This window comes from Oryctolagus cuniculus, chromosome 12 (genome assembly GCF_051225735.1).
Source record: "Oryctolagus cuniculus isolate XC-2025 breed Fujian yellow rabbit chromosome 12, ASM5122573v1, whole genome shotgun sequence".
NCBI lineage: Eukaryota > Metazoa > Chordata > Mammalia > Lagomorpha > Leporidae > Oryctolagus > Oryctolagus cuniculus.
In genome coordinates this window covers 118,074,876-118,090,384 of record NC_142878.1, presented here as the reverse complement: position 1 = coordinate 118,090,384, position 15,509 = coordinate 118,074,876, and the positions used below count along the sequence as shown (strand labels likewise).

General features: G+C 43.6%; 1 protein-coding gene across 2 annotated transcripts in view; it reads right to left on the bottom strand.

Annotated features, from left to right (window-relative positions):
- LOC138845456 (uncharacterized) overlaps positions 1-11,882 on the bottom strand; it is a 51,843-nt gene extending 39,961 nt beyond the window's left edge. Inside the window, exon 1 of one of the 2 annotated variants that reach the window (XM_089309596.1) lies at positions 11,562-11,882. The gene's annotated coding sequence lies outside the window, so the exon portion shown is untranslated. Of the gene's footprint in view, positions 1-11,557 lie in introns of both variants that reach the window. The other variant, XM_089309598.1, reaches the window with a different exon arrangement.
- Between the last annotated feature and the right edge of the window lie 3,627 nt (positions 11,883-15,509).

Here is a 15,509-nt window from a genome sequence, read left to right as displayed (position 1 = left end):
CAGGCAGTTGAAGCCAAAATTAGCAATTGGGATTACATCAAATTGAGAAGTTTCTGTACTGCAAAATTAACAGTCAGGAAAGTGAAGAGGCAACCGACAGAATGGGAAAAGATATTTGTAAATTATGCAACAGATAATGGGTTAATAACCAGAATCTACAAAGAAATCAAGAAACTCCACAACAACAAAACAAACAACACACTTAGGAGATGGGCCAAGGACCTCAATAGACATTTTACAAAAGAGGAAATCCAAATGGCCAACAGGCACATGAAAAAATGTTCAAGATCACTAGCAATCAGGGAAATGCAAATCAAAACCACAATGAGGTTTCACCTCACCCCGGTTAGAATGGCTCACATTCAGAAATCTACCAACAACAGATACTGGCCAGGATGTGGGGAAAAAGGGACACTAACCCACTGTTGGTGGGAATGCAAACGGGTAAAGCCACTATGGAAGTCAGTCTGGTGATTCCTCAGAAACCTGAAGATAACCCTACCATTCAACCCAGCCATCCCACTCCTTGGAATTTACCTAAAGGAAAGTAAATTGGCAAATAATAAAGATGTCCACACCATAATGTTTATTGCAGCTCAATTCACAATAACTAAGACCTGGAGTCAACCTAAATGCCCATCAACAGTAGACTGGATAAAGAAATTATGGGATATGTACTCTATAGAATACTATACAGCAGTCAAAAACAATGAAGTCTGATCATTTGCAACAAGATGGAGGAATTTGGAAAACATCATGCTGAGTGAAATAAGCCAGTCCCAAAGGGACAAATACCATAGGTTCTCCCTGATCGGTGACAACTAACTGTGCACCAAAAAGGAAACCTGTTGAAGCGAAATGGACACTATGAGAAACTGGGACTTGATCAGCCTTTGCTCTGACTGTTGATGTACAATTTAATACTTTATCCCTTTTAGTATTTTTGGTTGTTCTACTTAATACTTTGGTTGAATTCTGTAATTAATACACAGTTATTCTTAAGTGTTGAAACTTAACTGAAAAGTGATCCCTGTTAAATATAAGAGTGGGAATAAGAGAGGGAAGAGATGTACAATTTGGGACATGCTCAATTGGACTTGCCCCAAATGGTAGAGTTAGAAATGTGCGAGGGAATTCTAATTCAATCCAATCAAGGTGGCCTATACCAATGCCATATCACTAGTCCAAGTGATCAATTGCTGTTCAAAATTGATCACACTGATAGGACTACGAGTCAAAGGGATAGCATAAACAAGACTAGTGTCTGAAAATACTAACCAATAGAATAAAAAAAAAAAGGGAAAGAATGATTCAACATGAGAAGCAGGATACACAGCTGACTCATAGAATGGCAGATGTCCTAAACAGCACTCTGGCCTCAGAATCAGCCCTTAAGGCATTTGGATCTGGCTAAAAAGCCCATGAGAGTATTTCAGGCATGGAAAGCCAAGACACTCTGGCAAAAAAAATAAATAAATAAAAAAGAGGACCTAAACAAAAGCTCTCTGAGAGTGAGATCCCAATGGAAAGAACAGGTCATCAAAGAAGTAGCTACCTTTCTCTGAAGGGAAGAGAGAACTTCCACTTTGACTACTACCTTGTCTAAATATGATCAGAGTTGGCGAACTCAAAATGCTTCCATAGCCTTGACAACTCATGAATAGATCCTAGGGAGATTACTGATGCCATAAACAAGAGTGTCAATTTGTTAAGGCAACAACAGGAGTCACTGTGCACTTACTCCTCATGTAGGATCTCTGTCTTTAATGTGCTGTACATTGTGATTTAGTGCTATAACTAGTACTCAAACAGTATTTTTCACTTTGTGTTTCTGTGTGGGTGCAAACTGTTGAAATCTTTACTTCATATATACTAAATTGATCTTCTGTATATAAAGATAATTGACAATGAATCTTGATGTGAATGGAAGGGGAGAGGGAGCGGGAGAGGGGAGGGTTGCAGTTGGGAGGGAAGTTATGGGGGAGAAGCCATGCAATCCAGAAGCTGTACTTTGGAAATTTATATTCATTAAATAAATGTAAAAAGAAAATTAATGTTAACTGCATATTTAGGAGTGTACTATTGCATTTAATTACAGTGCTTCTCTATATTTTATTTTTTAAGATTTTATTTATTTATTTGAGAGGTCAAATTATAGACAGTGAGAGGAAGAGACAGAGATAAAGGTCTTCTATCTGCTGGTTCACTCCGCAAATGGCTATAACAGATGGAGCTGCACTGATCTGAAGCCAAGAGCTTCTTTTCTGTCCCCCCTTGGGTACAAGGGCCTAAGCACTTGAGCCATCTTCTACTGTTTTCCCAGGCCATATTTGAGAGCGAGATCAGAAGAGGAGCAGCTGAGGCTAGAACTGCGGCCCATATAGGTACCAGCCCCTCTACATCTTATAAGCACATCTTATCTGTAAGAAAAAAACTGAAAAGTTAGTCAAGTATATCACAAACTATGTTAGAAATTATCTCTAATTTAAATAAAAAAGGAAAACCTTAAACTAGAAGTGGTTAATTTTGGCAATCTGCACAAATGACCTGTGTCCTATTATTTTATCCTTTGGAATACTTTTCAAGATTTCTTCTGACCTTCCCATCCTCTTTTGTTCCTCATACCCTTTCAATATCACTGCCTCTCTGTCCCTGCAGCTCTCTCCCTTTGGAAACAGTCTTGCACACTGTCAATCATTATTTCAAAATGTTTTGTAGGGAGTGCCTGAATGGCCTTCTAATATCCCATAAATATATATTTCCATAAAACAGACAATAGAGGGGCTGGTACTGTGCCCTAGCAGGAAAAGCTGCTGCCTGCATTGCTGACATCCCTTATGGGTGCTGCTTTGAGTCTCGGCTGCTCCATTTCTGATCCAGCTCTCTTCTACTGGGGAAGCAGTAGAAGATGAACCAAGTCCTTGGGCCTGTGCACACATGTGGGATAACTGGAAGAGGCTCCCAGCTCTTGGCTTCAGTTCAGGGTAGCTCCAGACATTGCAGCCATCTGGGGAGTAAACCAGAAGATGGAAGACCTTTCTTCCTCTCTCTCTGCTTCTGCATCTCTGTAACTCAAATAAAATAAAATAAATAAAAATTTTAAAAATGGTGGTATAGCATAGTGGGAAAGCTGTTGCCTGTGATGCTGGTATTCTATATTGTGCATGAGTTCATGTCCCACCTGCTCTACTTCTTCTTCTTCTTCTTCTTCTTCTTCTTCTTCTTCTTCTTTTTTTTTTTTCAAACAGGCAGAGTAGACAGTGAGAGAGAGACAGAGAGAAAGGTCTTCCTTTTCAGTTGGTTCACCCCCCAATAGTCACTGCAGCCAGTGCACCATGCTGATCTGAAGCCAGGAGCCAAGTGCTTCTCCTGGTCTCCCATGCGGGTGCAGGGCCTAAGGACTTGGGCCATCCTCCACTGTATTCCCGGGCCACAGCAGCTCTACTTCTGATCCAGCTCCTTCATCTGCCTAGGAAAGCTGCAAAGAATGGTGCTTGTGCTCCTACTCCCACATGGGAAATGTGGAAGAAGATACTGGCTCCTGGGTGGGAGGGATGTTATGGGGGGGAAGCCATTGTAATCCATAAGCTGTACTTTGGAAATTTATATTCATTAAATAAAAGTTAAAAAAAAAAAAAAAAGAAGAAGATACTGGCTCCTGACTTTAATCCAGTTCCAACCCCAGCTGCTGTGGCCATTAGGGGTGTGAAACAGTGGATAAATGATTTATATCTCTCTCTCTCTCTCTTTGTAACTCTGCCTTTCAAATAAATATTGGCTGGCACCGTGGCTCAACAGGCTAATCCTCTGCCTGTGGTGCTGGCACCCCAGGTTCTAGCCCTGGTCGGGGCACCAGATTCTGTCCCGGTTGCTCCTCTTCCAGTCCAGCTCTCTGCTGTGGCCCAGGAGTGCAGTGGAGGATGGCCCAAGTGCTTGGGCCCTGCACTCGCATGGGAGACCAGGAGAAGCACCTGGCTCCTGGCTTTGGATTAGCACGGTGCTCTGGCTACAGGAGCCATTGTGGTGTGAACCAATGGAAAAAGGAAGACCTTTCTCTCTGTCTCTCTTTCTCACTGTCCACTCTGCCTGTCAAAAAATGAATAAATATATATATTTTTTTTTAATTTAACAAATGGCCCTAAATATTCTGACTCATCTTGACATGTAACAGGAGACAAGAAAGTTGCTGCTGACTTTATGTAGTGCCTCCTCAATCTTTTCTATAAGCAAAATACATTTATTTCTTTTGCTGTCCAAGCACTCAAATCTAAAAGAAATAATACTACCCAGTGCAACTCTGTTCAAGGCTGCTCCTGCACTGAAGAAAAGTAAAGGAGCAAGGGGCCCAAACCCTGTGTGGCCGGCTGGCAGTCCCCTCCTCACTCTGCATCTGAGTTTCTGATTAGAGAGGTAGACAAAGGCAACTCCAGATACTGCAGCAGTACACAAACAGCCTCACAGACACACCTTATGTGTGTGCAACAGAAGGAGAGCACAGAGCAGTATGCAAGGGAGGAATACATTGAACAAAAAGGAAAGGATGTGAATGGACATAGCTAAGAATTTCCCCACTCTGCTGATCATGATCTCAAGGATGTCCAGGCCAGAATTCCGTTTCACTTTGGAAAACCCACTCCATAAAGTTTTCTCCACCTAGGTGTATTCTTATGTGAGGAATCTGTCTTCCTGTGAGAGAGGGCACCACCACAGACTGAAAACCAGTCAAAAAGCAGAGTGATGGCTTTAATTCTCAGAGGTGAATGGACAACCACATCTATGAATTCTGCCTTGAAAAATAAGCTTCCTTCTGCTCTAGGAATCTGGTATAGTTTAGGGCTAAAATGAGAAACACAGAGACCAGCTGGGTCTGTTACGTGAGAAGAAAGGAAGCTTGATGGCAGCACTGTAGGTGGCAGCCTCACCTGCCATGCCACAATGCCAGTCCTCAAAATAAGCCTATTTTAAAAAGCATTTTAAATGAGGGATGGGAGAGAGGGACACTGGATTTCATTTTCCACTTCTATTTGAAGAAATGGAATAGTAGAATCCATGCCAGCCTAACACATGGCAGCTTTAGCCACTGATGACATCACAGCTTGCTACCCAAAAGTGGCAGCCAAAATAAACTCAACAAATGAGAACCAAAATAAAACAGAAGAGTTTAACCTAATACCAACAGTTGTTCAGCAGATATCACCAAGATCTTGACACACAGTCATCAGAAGGATAAAGGGTGGGGCTGGCTTTGTGGCACAGTGGATTAAGCCACCACAAAATAAAATGCTGGGATCCAATATGTGTGTCCACCCTTTAAAAAAGATTGATTTATTTGAAAGTCAGAGTTTTGGGGACCAGTGCTGTGGCACAGCTGATTGAGGCCCTGGGCTGCATTCCATATGGTCCCTGGTTCAGGTCTTGGCTGCTCCACTTCCAATCCAGCTGCCTGCTAATGTGCTTGGGAAAGTGGCACAGTATGGCCCAAGTCCTTGGCCATATATCCACATGGAGATCTGGAAGGAGCTACTGGCTCCTGGCTTCAGATCAGCTCAGATCTGGCCACTGCGGCCATTTGGGGAGTGATCCAGCAGACTGAAGACCTCTCTATCTGTCTCTATCTCTATCAGTAACTCTGTCAAATAAATAAAATAAATCTTAAAAAAATGTCAGAGTTATAGAGAGGAGGGAGAGTCAGATGGGATGGCATTGTGGATTAGCAGGTAAAGCTGCTGCCTACAGTGCTGGCATCTGGTATAGGCACCAGTTCATGTCCTGGTTGCTCCACTTCTGATCCAGCTCTCTTCCAATGGCCCTGGAAAAGTAGAAGATGGCCCAATACCTGGGTCCTTGCCACCCAAGTGGGAGACCTGAATGAAGCTCTTGGTGCCTGGCTTGGGCCTGGCCCAATTCTGGTCATTGTAGCCATCTAGGGAGTAGACGAGCAGATGGAAAATCTCTTTCTCATTCTCTTCCTTTCTCTATCTCTGCCTTGCAAATAAATAAATAAATGCTAAAAAAGAGAGAGATCTGCCATCTGACATGGCTGCAATGGCCAGGGCTGAACCACACAGAAACCAGGAGCCAGGCACTTCATCCGGGTCTCACACATGGGTTACAATGGCCCAAACACTTGAGTCATCCTCTGCTGCTTTTCTCAGGCCATCAGCAGGGAGCTAGTTTAGAAGTGGAGCAACTGGGACATGAACTACTGTTCATCTGGGAAGCTGGCATTGCAGATGGTGGCTTTCCCCATTGTGCCACAATGCCAGCCCCATGAGTGCCAGTTTGAGTCACAGCTGTTCCACTTCTGATCCAGCTCCCTGCTAACACAACTGGGGAAGCAGAAAAAGATGGCACAAGTACTTGGGTCCTTACACCAACATGGGACACTGGGTTGGACCTCCAGCCTGGGCCAGCATTATTCATTGCAGTCTCTTGAGTGAACCAGCAGATGCAAGATCCCCATCTTTCTGTCTCTGCCTCTTTCTCTGTAATTCTGCCTTTAAAATAAAAATTTTAAATCTTAATAAAATAAAGAGAAAGGGTGAGAGAGTGTCCACAGTAAAGTAACAGAGCAAAGCTACAGTTGTGCTGTCCCTCAGCAGCCTTCTGCCTTAAGTGGGAAATCTCTGGCTTACAGACACTGACATAAAAGACACATTCAAAACACATTTCAAAACAAGAGATGAGAGGTTTACAAGGCATATTGACTTTATGATGACTTTCATTCATTAGGTACACTGGGTTTAGGTATATGCCTTTTGTGCAGCCAAGTTAACCCAGGGTCTAACTCAAAGAGATGTACTGAGGAAGGTGTGCTGCCAGGGGAGAGAGCTACAATGTCCCATTGCTCTTGTAGCATCATAAAGGGAAGGAAAAGGTCTGCTCATGTCCATGGTTACAAAGAGGACAGAAGCACAAACATTTCAGAAGGCAGGAGCAAATTTCAAATATAGTTATTTTAAGAAAATAAAAGGAAGTAAATTTCAGAATATAACATGGGGTAGAAACATACCATCAGTTCATCAATTCTCACAGGGATCCAGGAAAACTGCCCTGCCTACCCATAAACCAAATGTTTCAAAACATATTTTCTGATTAAATTCAGAAGATTACAGGAATCAGCACTCTGGGTGTTCAAATGCCAAATTAAGTTTTAGTTTCCACTACGGGCATATGTAGCCCAATCACTCAGAACATGAGAAAAACTTTTCCATAAGAAGGAACATGAAATATTCAGTCACACAGAATAACTGTGCTTAGTGCTCAAAGTGAACCAACCCCAGGATAAGCACCCAGAAAACCTGTTAGGTCTTAGGGCCAGCTCCATGGTGAAGCATGTAAAAATTTATTTATTTATTTAAAAGGCAGAATTACAGAGAGTCAGGGCACAGAGAAAAGTCTTCCATGCACTGATTCACTCTGAAAATGGCTGCAATGGCCAGAGCTGGATTTACTCGAAGCCAGGAGCCAGAAGCTTCTGTCAGGTCTCCCATGCAGGTGCAGAACCCAAGAACTTGGGCCATCTTTCACTGCTTTCCCAGGCTATGGCAGAAAGCTGGATCTCAAACAAGCACCCATGTGAGATGGCAGCACTGTAGGTGGCAGCCTCACCTGCCATGCCACAATGCCAGCCCTCAAAATAAACCTATTTTAAAAAGCATTTTAACTGAGGGATGGGAGAGAGTTTGTTTATCCAAAGCAAGGATAACATAACTACTACACAGAAGAAGCTCTGGCTCCTGGCTTTGGATCGGCACAGCTCCGACCACTGAAGCCAACTGGGGAGTGAACCAGCAGATGAAGACTTCTCTCTCTCTGTCTCTCCTCTCTGTAACTCTTTCAAGTAAAATAAATAAATCTTTTTTAAAAAATAACTACTAGTACTCATTAACTTCAAAAATATAGAAATTTAAGGAAACTCAAAATATAACCAAAATCATCATCTACTACACATTATAATCTTTATTTTGAGAGTCCTATTAGAAAAAAATTAACCCCTCCCCCATTGAAAAAATGCACATGGGACTGGTATAGTAAGTTAAGCAGACCCTGGCAGTGCCAGCACCCCACATGGGCACTGGTTCAAGATGTGGCTGCTCCATTTCCAATATAGCTCCCTACTAATTCACCTGGGAAAGCAGAGGATGATGGCCCAAGTGTTTGGGCCCCTGAAATCAAGTGTGAGAACCAGAAGAAGCTCCAAGCTCCTGGGTTCACCTGGCTCAGCCCAAGTCATTGTGGCCATTTGAGGAGTGAACCAACAGATGGAAGACCTCTCTTTCAATCTCTCTGTAAATCTGCCTTTCAAGTAAATAAAATTAATCTAAAAGAAAATACACTGTATACAATGTAGTATTTTGGTTATTTCCTCATACAAAGAAAGCTCAGATAAACTGTAGATGAATCCTCCTGGCTTGATGCAATTCAGAAGGATGATTGCCTTCTGCCACCCTGTGGTAGACATCAATGAAAGTTATTAATGGGGAGATGAATGGGCTGGAGCCATGGCTCACTAGGCTAATCCTCTGCCTGTGGTGCCGGTACTCCAGGTTCTAGTCCCAGTTGGGGCGCCAGTCCTGTCCCAGTTGCTCCTCTTCCAGTCCAGCTTTCTGCTGTGGCCCAGGAAGGCAGTGGAGGATGCCCAAGTGCTTGGGCCCTGCACCCGCATGGGAGACCAGGAGAAGCACCTGGCTCCTGGCTTTGGATCAGTGCAGCGTGCCAGCCGTAGCAGCCATTTGGGGGTGAACCAATGGAAGGAAGACCTTTCTGTCTGTCTCTCTCTCTCACTGTCTAACTCTGCCTGTCAGAAAAAAAAAAAAATGGGAAAATGAATGGACACCATCAGACTGCTTCCTCATATGCCACCTTTCCTTAAAGACATCACTGCTACATTACCAGATTATGTCTCTTGTGTGAAACATATCTCTCCTAAAAATTTTAAAGAACTTGCCAGAAACTTATAACAGAGCAGGGAATGATGTGCCAAGGACAGTGAGTTAGCCTGAGTAGTCCAGGAATCCTGTTCTTGGCTGTTTTCAAGTTCATTTTTTTTTTTTTTTGACAGGCAGAGTGGACAGTGAGAGAGAGAGACAGAGAGAAAGGTCTTCCTTTGCCGTTGGTTCACCCTCCAATGGCTGCCACGGCTGGCGCGCTGTGGCCGGTGCACCGCACTGATCCGATGGCAGGAGCCAGGAGCCAGGTGCTTTTCCTGGTCTCCCATGGGGTGCAGGGCCCAAGCACCTGGGCCATCCTCCACTGCACTCCCTGGCCACAGCAGAGAGCTGGCCTGGAAGAGGGGCAACCGGGACAGAATCCGGCACCCCGACCGGGACTAGAACCCGGTGTGCCGGCGCCGCTAGGCGGAGGATTAGCCTAGTGAGCCGCGGCGCCGGCCCTTTCAAGTTCATATTAATGTACACACAACATAGTTGCTGAGAAAGTGTCTTACAGTTGTTTCCTGGGTGTGAAGCAGCTCTTTTCAGCAGAAACACGTAACTGCCTGTCCACTCGCAAGCACTGTGTTAGGGAGTACATGGGAGAAAAGTTCAAAAACACACTGGGTTTCAGAGGAAGATGTTGTTACCCTAACAACATCTATCCAGGATTCACTTTCTATTTTTACTTCCTAGGTAACCTTACTATGCTAAATGAGTTTCACAGATTAATAATCTGGTGACAACAGGACTCTAACAGAATCTATGAACCACTCAGTTAATCAAGTGATAACTTCATTATACTGAAAGTTAGTCTATAGCAATAGTTTTTAGGGCCACATGTCTCTTTTTTTTTTAAAGATGTTTTATTTATTTATTTGAGAGGTAGAAATACAGATATTGAGACAGACAGAAAGGTCTTCCTTCTGCTGGTTCACTCCCCAGTTGGCCAAAATGGCCAGAAGAACTGCATTAATCTAAAGCCAGGAGCCAGGAGCTTCTTCTGGGTCTCCCACATGGAGACCTCCCACATGCCTTCCCAGGCCATAGCAGAGAGATGGATCAGAGGAGGAGCAGCTGGGACTCAAACGGGTGCCCATATGGGATGCTGGCACCACAGGCAGAGGATTAACATACTGAGTCACAGTGCCAGCCCAAAGCCACATCTTTTACTATACTGTGTATAGTAAAAGTATAGTATACTATCTCTGTGGGGGGAGGGGAGCATATTTTCTCTTTTCTTCCTTACCCCTCCTCACATTAACACCTTGTATAAAGGCTTCCATAGACCACAGTCATTATGAAAATCTGTCATTAATATCCTCCCATGTTGAAAATGGCATGGGGTTAAACACAGAACTCAGAATAAGAAAAGTAATTTGAAGCTGGTGTTGTGGCTGAGCAGGTAAAACCATAAGGGTGCTGGTTCGAGACCTGGCTGCTCCACTTTCTGATCCAGCTCTCTGCTATGGCCTGGGAAAACAGTGGAAGATGGCCCAAATGCTTGGTCCCCTGCATCTGTGTGGGAGACTTGGAAGAATTTCCTGGCTCCTGACTTCCATGCAGTTCTGGCCATTGTGACCATCTAGGGAGTGAACCAGCAGATGGGAGACCTCTCTATCTCTCTGTGCCTTTGCCTCTCTGTAACTCTGCCTTTCAAATAAATAAATAAATTAATTAAAAAGTAACTGACCCTCTTAATTAAAACCATATGGACTGTAAGATAATCAGCTTGGTGGAGCATTGAGTGACTTTAAAGAACTAGAAGAGAAAAATTGCTACTTTTCTTTATTTATGTCTTCATAGCTCTCCATTTTATGAAAATCCATATTAAAGTAGCTCATTATTAACTCACACGGTAGACTTGCATTAATTTCAGTTCACTTCTCACTTTGCAAAGGGATTAGCAGCAGGTAATAATAGTTGACATCCCTAATAACATAAGAAAAAAGGGTTGAAGACAGAAATCGAAAAGCAGGAAAATAAATCAGCTACATTTCCATGGCCTCAAGCTCCAGATTGAAAAAGAGTCTGTTAATTAAACACGGAGGAGAGATCAATCTACTAAGCTACTGCACAAGCTTCACATTGCCGCTGGGAAATACAGCCAAACACATAGCGCCCTGGCTGTCAGATGTGTCCACAGGGTCCAGCCTGGGGGCCAGGAGCCAGATCCTACTCTGATCTTCCATCTCCACCTCTCTGCTGCCTCAGGCTCCCAGCTGAGGGCCACTGGGCCCCACCCAGCTGGAACAACCATGGGGTATTGCTGGAAGCCCAGCCAGAAGGCATTCTCTGACCCACCCTAAATGAGAACTGGGCTAATTTAAATCTAGAGAATGGGACTCCTTCCTTTGCCATGCTCTCAACTGCCCTGCTTGTGCCGTCCCTCGTCCAGTGTACTGTAAGGAGAATTTGAGTGAGGTAGCCCGTGGGACTGGCCGTGCATTGGGAGACTGGGAAGCGGCGGTGGGAGACACAACACCTGGGTTCCAGCCTTGACTCTGCCAGAGACGCTCCCAGGATCACTGAGAACCAAGTGATCAATGTCTGGGAGCCGCTACCCGCCATCGCACCCACCCCTCTCCCACACACGCATAGATGCCCCTTCCTGTTCTCCATACTTGCCGTGGAAACTCTCGGGAGCACGTCCCCTTTCTTCAGGACAGCTGGAGAGCAAAGCGGAAAGTGTGGGACAGGAGAAGTCGCTGGAACTTGGGGCCCACGGTGGCAGATGCAGAGGCACAGAAGCAGCGGGCGGCAGGTCTGGGGTGTGTGCTCCCGAACCGCCTGCAATTGCACTTGCAGAGCAAGACTCCCCAGTGAATGTGGGAGAACGAGCAGTGCGGCCTCTCAGGGCACACTCTGATCAGTAAATGAACTTCCTCTGTTCTCAACCCCCGGGCCACAGGGAAAGGCACGCGCATGCGTACGTTCTCCCACATGCACACGCACAGGCGCTCAGAGCACGGAAAACGTTAGAGCACCAGGTGACTCTGGGAAATGGAGTCCAGGCCAGGGCATTCCTAGATAGACTTACTGGCCCTCTCCTAGGACTTCAGTACGGGGTGGGTGGAGACAGGCTGGGAACCAGAGGGCGTTTGCTTTTGTTTCCATCCCTCCTTCCCTTCCTTCCCACCCCAGATCTCGAGGGTCAGCTGCTGTTCTTCCTTTCTTGAACAAAATCTTAAGAAGTGACAGCCACTGCTGCTGAGTCCCAAATCCCGGTTCCCTCACACACGCTGTTTCCCTCAGGAAAATCCCCTGCTGCTTTATTCCTGGACAGCTTCTCTCAAGTAACCCATGACAAGGATTTCAATGTAACTCTCAGCACAGGTGTACACGGCACAGTTTAACATCTAGATTTGAGAATACAATTTTTACTTGTGTCTTTTATTTGTGGTTCTTTTCAAAGTATTTTACACCACCCTCTAATTCACCGAGTACAAAAAAAAAAAAGAAAAGAAAAAAGAGAACTGGATACAGGACTAACATTGCCAAGTATCTTCTAGGGGCCAGATTAACAGAGTAAATGCCTTATTTTGTATCAATTATACCTCAGGTTAATTCTGGAGACCGTATTCTCAATTTACAAAGAGAAAGCTGAGGTGGAAAGAGATTCGAATTAAATTTGCCCATGGAAGTATGGTAAAAAAGTCTAGGTTAAAGGCCAAAGTGAAATATTGGTTTAAGAAATCTTTCGGGACCAGCACTGTGGCATAGTGGGCTAAGCCTCTACCTTCATCACCGACATTCTTTATAGGGGCTGGTTCAAGTCCCTGCTGCTCCACTTCCAATCCAGCTTTCTGCTCTAGCCTGGGAAAGCAGTAGAAGATGGCCTGAATGCCTGGGACCCTGCATCCACATCAGAGACCCAGAATTTCCTGGCTCCTGGCTTTGGATCAGCTTAACTATGGCTATTGCAGCCATTTGGGGAGTGAACAAGTGGATGGAAGACTTCTCTCTCTCTCTGCCTCTGCCTCTCTGTAACTCAGCCTTTCAAATAAAAAAAATCTTCTTTAAAAAAAAGAAATATTTCTTTTATCTTGGGGCTCAGTTTCTAAAACCCAAGATTTCTCATCTCTAAAATAAAAAGTGAGGGAGAGGAGGAGTATCTACAATCCTAATCTTCACTGTAGAGAAACACATAGGATTATAACTTATCTAAAAAAGAAAGGAGGTTCAAAGTTGCTAATTGCTGTATGGTTATTTTTCTCAAGTTTAATATCAAGATAGTGTAAATATTATGCATTCTTAGGTATATGTGTGGTGTTTGATTTTTAAGATTTTAAGTAGAAATGTAAATGGAAGCAGGATGACATGGAGTTCTATTTGTGATTACTTCTGAAAATTATAATTCATGGGATTAGAATTGCTGGATTAGGAATGCTTAAATGGATCCATTCATTTCACACTAATGTTTATTATGTCAGGCAATATTCTTTGTGTAGACTGCTTTTTCTTGCCAGATTGAAAATTCAGGAGGGCAAGAAACATGTTTGCTTTGACATTAAAACTCAGCATCTTGATAGTCATTCTGTTAGTTGAATGAATAAATGAGGCTATAAAAATTAAACAAATACAATTTTTGATCCCCAATAACTACCTAGTTGAAGAGACAATGAAATAGATATCTATTTGATAACAGACACAATTAGATGAATGTATAATTTTTTGCTCAGAGACAACTTTGATAATAAAAGAGACATATTAATAATGACACAGGGCTGAAATGTATAAGCAGAAACCATCCAGGGCCAAGCAGGTTAAATGTTCACCCTAGCTTTGTAAGGCATTCCATTCACTATTTAGTAAGCATTTACTGAGCATTCTTTTGTGTGGTGTGTTGAAAGAACTACCAGCAACATGATTTTCCTAGATATTGGAGCAAGAGAACCTGAGCAATCAGAAAAAGTTGGGATGAACTAAGAGGTTTTTGACACAAAGGTAAGAAAAACAAAAAGCAGAGAGGTCAATTAAAAAGTATATCAATGGTAATTTAGTAGGACTTGAATCAAGGTATGGTGGTAGTGGGAATGAAGAAGAGGCAACAGATTACAGGGAGATCCAAACGGCAGAAACAACAGGATTTCAGTGGTAGATGAAGGCAGGAGGGAACTCATGTGTAAATCTTCATTTGGATTTTATTATTTAATGGACAAGGAGTTCTCAGTACATTCATGTTCATCAGTAATAAAAGGCTACCTGCAACTGACATAAACTTCCCCTAAATCCAGCACACAATCTCATGGGTAGCTACTATCTATAAGCCTTATGTTGATCATCAAGCCAAATATTTTTAACTGCTACAATCTACAATGGTCCTCATTATGATGCAGTTACTTAGAGACTAGAAGACATAATCCGTGTCTATAAGAAAGGTCTAAAGAAAAAAGTAAAATTCAGGGGCTTGCGCTGTGGCACAGCAAGTTTGGCGCAGCAAGTTAACATCCCATATGGGCCCCTATTCGAAACCTGGCTGCTCCACTTTCAATGCAGCTCTCTGCTGTGGCCTGGGAAAGCAGTAGAGGATACTTGCTCCCCTGCACCCACATGGGAGACCTGGAGGAGGCTCCTGGCTGCTGGTTTCAAATCAGAACACCTCTGGCCATTGTGGCCAATTGGAGAGTGAACCATCAGATAGAAGAGCTCTCTCTCTCTCTCTCTGCCTCCCCTCTCTCTGTGTAACTCTGATTTTCAAATAAATAAATAAATGAATAAATATTTTTTAAAAAGAGTAGTAATGGTCAATATTTATAAAAAAGTTAAGTTAAAAAACCCACAAAATCATATAATTCAAAGCTAAATTTGGAATACCTCGCTAATTCACAATTTATATATTCACCAACCTTAGGTAACTAAAGCACAATTAAGCAGGAAAGAAGTAAAAAAAAATTTCCCTAGAGAGGGGCCGGCACTATGGCATAGTGGGTAAAGCTGCCACCTGCAGTGTGGCATCCCATATGGGCATCGGTTCAAGTCCTGGCTGCTCCACTTCTGATCCAGCTCTCTGCTATGGCCTGGGAAAGCAGTAGAAGATGGCCCAAGGCCTTGGGCTCCCACACCCATGTGGGAGACCTGGAAGTGGCTCCTGACTCCTGGCTTCAGATTGACACAGCTCTGGCCATTGCAGCCAATTGGGAATGAACCAACGGATGGAGGACTTTCCCTCTCTTTCTTCCTCTCCTTCTCTCTCTGTGTAACTATTTCAAATCAATAAATAAATCTTTTCAAAAACAATTTCCTGGAATAGCCAAAATGCACATTATAAAGTCCAAGTAAGGTGTCTAGCCACTGGCTCACCATCCTGACTCATAAAAACTCACTCTGTCCTGGCTACTCTGATATGAGTGGATGGACACAAAGCAGAAAAGAAAACAATAGGTTTGAGCAGTGGATAAATGGAAAGGGCTCCAACAACAATGCTGCAGAGCTCTGTGGCTCCTAACTGAATGTAATATGCAGGCAGGCATCTCCTTAATTTCTGCCATACTCTCAGTTGTTCTAGGACCAGAGAACTGAGCACAAGAATCAGAGCTTTCAAGTCCAACATCCACAATTCACTTAGTGATAGGG